General features: G+C 30.4%; 1 pseudogene; it reads right to left on the bottom strand.

The window, feature by feature from the left end:
* Nucleotides 1–1,959: 1,959 nt before the first annotated feature.
* Nucleotides 1,960–3,315, bottom strand: LOC149555226 (uncharacterized; annotated as a pseudogene).
* Nucleotides 3,316–7,961: the final 4,646 nt, after the last annotated feature.

Below are 7,961 nucleotides of genomic sequence, written 5' to 3'. Positions count from 1 at the left end.
TGGGTGAAGGAGGAGATATTTGTTAACTTTGGCTTGAGTTAGCAAGTCTTAACTCATGTTTAGGGAATGTGACAAGGTTAGGAGGGGATTAGGATTAGGGTTAAAGACATCTTCTAGAAGAGTCTAGGCTTTGGATGAGGATGAAGACTTTCTAGAAGAGTCTAGAACTTCCTAGGATAAGATTTTATGAAATAAATAAAGTTTTATTTATTTCAAGGGTTTGGGTTGAGGAGATATTTATTAAAATATTTTTAATAAACATGAGGAATAATATTTAATCTTGATTAAATATTTTGAGTTGGGATTAGGGGTAGGAAATGATGAGATTAGCCTTTAATCGAAATTAAAGAAGGATTAGAAGATTTTGGAAGAGGATATTGGTCTTAAGGAAATTGGCCAACTTTTGGGAAAAAAAAAAAAAAATTATTTATTTTGGGATTTTTGGTCAATTTATTAATTAAATAATTAATAAATAAGAAAATAATGTTTAAATAAGATTTAAACATTTTTGGGAGGGATTTCTTAATTAAATATTTTTAATTAAGATAAAGGGATTTAATGGCATAAAAATAAATAAATTAATTAAATAATTAATTAATAAATGATGATCTCATCAGGAATTTTTTAGAAAATAAAAATACTTTATTTTCTAAAGGTTTTTTAGGTGTCTACAGGAAGTGTCTCTTTATAGTTGGTGCTAATTAGTTTGGGAAGTTCATTTAAGATGACCCTCTAGAATGTATAATGGATAATTGTGGAAGTACAATGAGCCCAAGTAGCTGATCTTTGCAATGTTCAAACTATCATCTTTATCAATCAAGAATCCACCTCCAAATAAATCCAATATTACTAGCATGGTCCAAAACATGTTTAATTTGTGTAAATTAAAATAACAAAAGCAGGGCTGCAATTTTTCATCAATTCTTACACCCTAGAAATTAGTAGAACAGATTTACTTGAAAGAATGGTTCGATAAAAGTTGAAGACCATGGAGGATAGAATGACTTCTTCAATTGGGTAACTTCTTGTGGAGGCCAGAGCAACTTCATAGCAAAGAAGAATAAAAAACAAAAAATCTAGAATAACCTCCAAACTTCATAGCAAAATAATAACAATGAGCAAACAAAAAACAAAGAGTCTAGGGCACCAAATAATTGTATAAACATTGAACAACAATTGGAGAATTACCTCCAGGAAAGATCCTACAATGTATCAGTAAATTGTGAGCGGGAGGTCTTGGATTCAGACCTACTCGAGATTAACACATAATAAATATGTAGAGCTAAAATGCCAAATACGTAGAGCAGTTAAAACTTTTTAATTTAATATTGATAAATATGATAAATTCAATCAAATTTTTATTTGAACCTTCTCAAATTTACTTATTTCAAGGTCCTGGATGTATGATGCATATCTCAATCCTATCATTTTCCTTTACATCCTTATGATATAATTTAGTTCATGTACCTATAAGGTTCATCTCATCATGCTAATTGAAAAAAAAAATTGAATTGTATAGTATGTGGATCTACATTATTATTAATTTTTTCTAGGTAATATTTGATTTTATTAAAATATCAAAATAAAGTTTACATCTTGAAATGTCTGAGATACACCGCATAATGAGAAAAAATGGTATTATCCTCCACCCTATGACAACTTTCCTACACACTACCCTGCAATCTATGCAGACAAACCATGAACAATTCTATACATCCATCATCTCAATGGTCAAAATGGGATATATTTATATAAACCATCTCAGAAACAATTTCTATTAGATGTGCACTAGAAAAAGAGACATCTCTAAAAGAGGAATGCTATATTCTTTAATATTGTGGACAAAATTTCAGGCAATAAAGGCCTAATGCTCATCACTTGAATATGAAAAAGCATCTCATCAAGTGACTAATAGTCACCTCACCTTTGTTGACCTTTCCATCAGTATACCTTAAAAACCTACTCAACATTCTTCCCATTCCTAAAGTTATCCTTCAACTCAAAAAATTTCATGCGTTGAATTGTGCTCTTTCTTGGAACTACAGTTGCAACTCTTTCCCATCTTTGAGGTGTCTTTTGGAAATGTCTTCAGTACTTGAACAAGAGCTCTTTCCTTTATAGTAGGCTAGGATTCCTACTCACTAGTTGCCATAGATCCATTGAGGTAGTCTGGATACATCTTCTAGGAGTCTCTTTTTTATCAGTGCTTTAACTACTACCACCACTTGCTTTCTCCTCAATTTTACAATTTTATTTTTCCTCAATTTCCATAGCATTGTAACTCCCATTTACAAGAATACCTACAATTTATTCTCTAGTTGTTAAAGGGGATGAAATGGTATTTACGGGCTTCCATTTTGTAAGGAAAAATTAAACAGTTATGTAGAATAAGGCTTATGTAAAAGAATAGTCTTTATAGCTTTAAGAATCTCCTCCACTATTGTCTTAGTGCCCATATAATTTCTATTACTTCCCACCTTTGCGAGGTTCCCTTAGGATACTTCTAAAATCCTTGCTTCAATAATTCAACCTCTTTCCATGCTCCAAGGTTTTTCTTTCTTCTCATAATTGTCAAGCAAACTTTCTACTTTTGGCTTCCCTTCTACCCCTTTTTAGTGGGATTTTCTTGTATAGAACCATTTTGATGTACATTCTTCTCTAGCTTATTTCCACCATCATTATTTTCCAATGCATCCCTCAGTAGTTGGGTTTTCTCATATTCTTCTTTGTTGTCTACTTTCTCACAAAAAATTCTTAGTTGTTCAACATCCAAGGGTAAACGTAAACTCTCAACATCATCTTGTGAAATGCCCATAATTGTTTTGGAGACAGCTAAAGTAGACATAGTTTGCAACCTGGATCTTTCTTTCTATAAAAGTTTATTTTCTTACTCTTATTCCATTTTTTTAGCTAGAGTTGCTTCTACCACTATTTTTTCCTCTTTATAGAGTCTCTCATCCTCTACAATGTTCATCACTTCTTTCTCCTTCAAACTCCTTGCTTGATATTTGTCTTCTTTGTTTTTTAATTATTCCACCCTCTCATTTTCTTTGGTCTTAAATATTTGAGGATCCTTTTTATAAGTATTCTCAACTAATGTAATTTTTTTTGCATATTACTCCTTCCTAGATTTTTTTGAATCTTCGCATTCTATTTTTCCATCCACGTTCCATGTTCTTGAGACTCATCCTACTTTAGATCAAAGTCATCTTCTTGAGGAAATTCTCTCTACCTTTTGAAGATAAACTAGAAATCATAAAACTTGTCAACTTATTTCATGGGAGTGTTTTCATCGCCCAACAATGGAATTGGTTGAATCACATACCATCAGAAGTTCTAAAAAATGTATTTGAATGGTATGAACATAATTCAATTCAACTAGCACACACACATAACATTTTCTCTGCCTGCACTTACACTTTGCAACATTTGGTAGAGCACCTTTGATTTTGGTGATAGATATCGATGCTTGAGGAACTCTTCATAATACTTGTTTAAATTGTCACATCTCATAGATTGTAGTAGCTTTAAATTATCACATTATATTATCAAGAACTCTCCCATAATCTAATGAATATTCATTCTTTTAACTCTCATTGCTTCCTTTATTACTCGGGCCTTTAAGTATTTGAATTGTGCATTTGAAGTTAAATATTTTAAAACCCAAATAAGAGCTGTGAGAGAGAACTTGATAGCACTTCATGAATTCTTTGATTTCAAAACTTATGGAACCCTTCCCGTGTATTTCATCTGTATGCATCAATGATATTTTGTCACGAGTTATCATAGGGTGGTTATTTGATGTTGAGATTTAGAGTTTGGTTTAGAATTTTCAAAATCCTTAGTTCTTTTAAACTTATTGAAAAATTAGAATTTTAGTATCTTTCAATTTCTTAACCTCGTTTGGTTAGAGCCTTAACCTTTTAGTTAGAGATTTAACATTTTCCCTTAACATTTTTGGTTAAAAGAAAACTTCACCATGAACTATTAACTCTAAAAGTTTAGATTTTTAAAACTTTTGAACTTTTTGAATTTTAAATAATCAAAACAATGAAACTCACAACATTTGGATGGAAGCTTTGATTTTGGAAATTCAAAGTGCTAGATGGATATGGGAATGAACAAAAGCCTTTGAAATCACAAGAGCATCAAGAATTGAATGAAAATTTGACCATTTTAAAACCAAAAACTTGACACTTTTTAAATACACATTCTATCAAACAACAAAATTTTTAATTGTTTGACTAACAGGATCAAGAAAACATGTGCAAGAACAAATTTTTGAACCCTTCACAATTGCCTTGTTTGAAATTAAAAAAAAAAAAATTGATTCCTTATTAAAAGTAGAGCAACAATATTGAACCAACATCTGTAGAGAGATTGGTTCTGGTTCATCATTTTCCTGTTGTGGTTATTCTGCAATACATTGCTTGCAAAATATTCTCATTAGTCATTATTGGCATTGTTGCAAGACGATGCAATTTGTGTAAAATCTTAAGGTAAGTGACTTGTCATGGTTTCAGTAGGTTTTTTCTTTTTGAATTCTGTATGCAGTAATTGCCATCACTACTTTGTACCTTTTTCAAAAATGTGATTTTTTTTTCGCTATTTTTTGGAAATGTGTTTATTTGCTTCTTTGTTGTTTTTTCCAAAGACCATCCTTTGCCTTTTTGAAAAAGAAAATTTTCAAACCTCTTTGATATATTAATAACATTTCAACATGTGCAAAAGACCCATCCTCATCTCTTCTAGGCAACAAGACTAAGTTATATAATTACTTTCTATATTACTAGATTTTGTATGTTTTGGTATGATATTTAGAATCAACACAACTACCTACAGCCCCATCATAATTTTTTAATAGTGACGTCAAAGTTCACAAATTCTCAAATTATTTTGGTTATCCTTTCCTTTGTTGTGATAAGAGATATGAAGGAATTTCAACAACACGAAAGACTAGCCTTGCTTCAGATTGTGTGGTTAGACAAACCTTTGGAAGTTCTTGTCTTGGTTACTTCCATTTCATTTGAGGATCCAACTTGCTCATCCATTAAGGAACATTCATTGACAAATGATGAGGTAGTTCATTTATTCAGATAAACCTATTTTGACTGCTTGCTTCAAATGTGAGGAAATTTGTTGTGTTCTTTGATTGATAGACACAAATATTTTGATGGAGAATTTTTTGTTTTCTTTGAATAATTATTTTGCAAATAAAAAATTTATGTGACAATTTGTGAGTTCTAGGGAAACAAGAGTTTATGCATATACTAAAGTATGTTTCTCTTTTCATGGTTCTTACTAAAATGTTAGCCTCTTATTGTGTTTTTCAAATCTGCATTATATATATATATATATATATATATATATATATATATATATATATATATATATATATATATATATAAAATAGAAGTAAATGTAGGTTTTCCCTTTTAACTATGCCATCAATTAAGGATAACATTGTATCAAATTCTATAGTTTAAAATTTAAGGAACATATGCAATATTTTGTGGATCATCCAGAAGAGATCAACAAGCCTGCAAAAGTGAAGGCCCGGGTTTCTGAAGTGAAGGGTGTTATGATGGACTATTGAGAAGGTAAACCTACTTGGTTGAATGCAATATGGTATAAATATGATTCTAAAGTCTATTTCTCAATATTTTAGGAAATTTTTGTGAGCATGAGTTTTGATATTTTCTTCTATAGTTATGTGGTTTCACATTTTTTTTTGATAAGATTGATAGAAAGTTTCCAAAGCAGATAAACTATGTGTTGGGAGCATAAATATTACAGAAGAATCATATTTAGAAGAACACTAGGGAAGTCACAACTAAAAAGTTAGAACTAAATTACTAGTCTAGGCATGGGAATTTGGGTATGCCAGTAGGGTATTTTTTTTTGGGGGGGTTTGGGAACATTTGGACACCAAACTTGTGAAACATATGTAAGCAAATATACAACATATAAATCTAGTTATTACTTTTTTCATTCTTCTGGTGCTTTCTTTTATCTTGATGATGGATCACAAAGTTTTATTTGAAATGTTGATGCAAAAAATTTCACACAATGGCATCTAGAAACAATAGCTAGATATTTCATGGACTGTTGAGATTTGTTAGCAGTAAGAGCACATAAGTCTGAATATCTATGTGAGATACATATAATATAAATGAATTTAGATGCCATAAAAATATATCCCTTGTAGAATACAACATCTTCAATCTTCAACAAGGGGCTAAGGAAAACCTCTCAATGCAAAATATTATATACATTTTAGATTAAATATTAAGAGGTATAGTTTTGATAAGGTCTATTTAGGAAGAAATGTTCCAAAGACCTAAAAGGGAGTAAATGTAATTATACAAGAGTTTGATGACATAGTGTAAGATGGCTAAGGAGGTTGTGTAAGATCAAGCAATGTGATGTGATGTGTATGGACAAGTTTTTATATTGTACCATTTGAATGTTTTCATCTATAGTATGCGACTGTAAATCTTCAATGTGATCAGAGAATGGGGTGATTGAATAACAAATGGTTAATGAGTTTGTGTTAAAGGAATATGGAAGTTTCAACAAAGATGGAGTCATCATTGTTAGGTCTAATTAGGTCTAAAGGTTGAACTTTAGAGAAAAATGAACAGTGTTATAATCAAGTGTCGATTAAGACTAATTGTGAGTTACGATTAGATATTTAAACAAATTTTGACAATAGTGATGTTTAATTGATATGCTGATTGATATTTCTAACTGTATGATGTAGAAATTAAGGAGAAATATACATCATGTAGATAGAGGAAATTTTGCCATTTCTAAGTACAATAATCAATTATACTTCTATCTAAGAAGAAATCAAGAGAAAGATACACTAATTATATATAGAAACTAGGTAAAAATTGCTAATGAAATGATTGGGATCAACTCAAAAGATAAGAACCAAGATAATGTAGAAATTTACACATTTTATGATCATTCTTTGAAGGGTGCTAGCTCAATGGAAGAGCACCTACTTTACGAGCAAATGGATGGTGGTTCGATTCCATCATGCCCTATTATAACCAATTACACTATTAAATATGCTACTAAATATTTGATCATATATACTACTAGATATGCTACTAAATATACCACTAAACATGTGACTAAATATACTAAATATGTGACCAAATATACGATTAAATATGCTACTAAATATACTACTAAATATGTGACTAAATCAACTATCAAATATAATACTAAATATGTGATTAAATATACTACTAAATATGTGACTAGCCACATGATCAAATATACTACTAAATCAACTTCTAAATCAATTACTAAATATACTACTAAATATACCACTATATATAGTAGTAAATATACCACTAAATCAATGATCAAAATCAGTGATCAAATAAATGACTAGAATTGCTTAGTAGTAAATTTAGTAGTGTTATAAATGATTAGATATTAACTACTATTAGTCACATGACTAAGTTTAATCACATATATACAAATTTTAGTGGTTTTTTTAGTTAGATATTGTTGTTTTTGTACTAGTGTTTGCATTATACTCGGCATCATCTTTGACAATTGGTGAGGTGTGTTAACACTCAGTTGTCAAAACCAATATGAGACCAACAATTTAGTCTTTGGAGATTATGAACCTTACATGCATAATGACAATTTTGTGCTTGTTTCATTCTATATTGGCTGCAAATGGGAAGGCCCCACATTGGATATATATCAAGAATTTAAATGAATATGTGAATAAGATTTTCATTTATTTCTCCCCTTTCATGTGTTGTTCCTTTGTTTTTAGTTTAGGCATGGAGTTTCTGTAAGTATGAAAGCCTTTGGCCCCATTTATTTTTGTTACCCTACATTAGGTCGTATCAGAGTGGGTTTCAATCTAGGTTCATGAACCTAGGTCTTGTAGGTTCCTTCTTGTAAACCCTACTTGGTAGATTTGTTGTGGG

Source organism: Cupressus sempervirens, chromosome 5, assembly GCF_028749045.1.
Source record: "Cupressus sempervirens isolate cs-2001-9-10 chromosome 5, ASM2874904v1, whole genome shotgun sequence".
In the NCBI taxonomy this organism is placed as follows: Eukaryota; Viridiplantae; Streptophyta; class Pinopsida; order Cupressales; family Cupressaceae; genus Cupressus; species Cupressus sempervirens.
This window is presented reverse-complemented; position numbering and strand designations above follow the sequence as displayed.